Source organism: Penaeus monodon, chromosome 21, assembly GCF_015228065.2.
Source record: "Penaeus monodon isolate SGIC_2016 chromosome 21, NSTDA_Pmon_1, whole genome shotgun sequence".
Classification (NCBI taxonomy): domain Eukaryota; kingdom Metazoa; phylum Arthropoda; class Malacostraca; order Decapoda; family Penaeidae; genus Penaeus; species Penaeus monodon.
Window position 1 is genome coordinate 35442739 of NC_051406.1, and position 401 is coordinate 35443139.

Here is a 401-nt window from a genome sequence, read left to right on the forward strand (position 1 = left end):
TCGTATGTGTCAGCGTGCAAGTATATGTTCTGTCCGCAGTTTTAATCCTGAAGCAGACCTTCGACTAATAAAAACTTTTGTAAATATATATATATGCATTCTTATTCTCTTCTGATGGGCTGTAGACTTAACATTCTTGCTGATAGAATAATGCTGTACAGACACGCCTCTGCTTCTCTCCCTAGGTCTTTCAGCATCTTTGCCCATCCGCAGTTTATACGGGAAATAATTCATGCTGGCAGGAATTAGTATTTTGTTTAACTTATACTCTCTCCGCCTATTGTGTAACCTATGTAGCCTAGCGTAATTAGAGCTCCCGATAATCTCATCTTTTAGCTTTAGTCATGTAAAATCCGAAATTTTTATTTCAGCTTCTAAAATAGATGATTGGCTTTAAACAC

General features: G+C 37.2%; 1 protein-coding gene across 2 annotated transcripts in view; it reads left to right on the forward strand.

The window, feature by feature from the left end:
* LOC119586437 overlaps positions 1-401 on the forward strand; it is a 24346-nt gene that overhangs the window by 1028 nt on the left and 22917 nt on the right. The gene's annotated exons all lie outside the window — the stretch shown is intronic.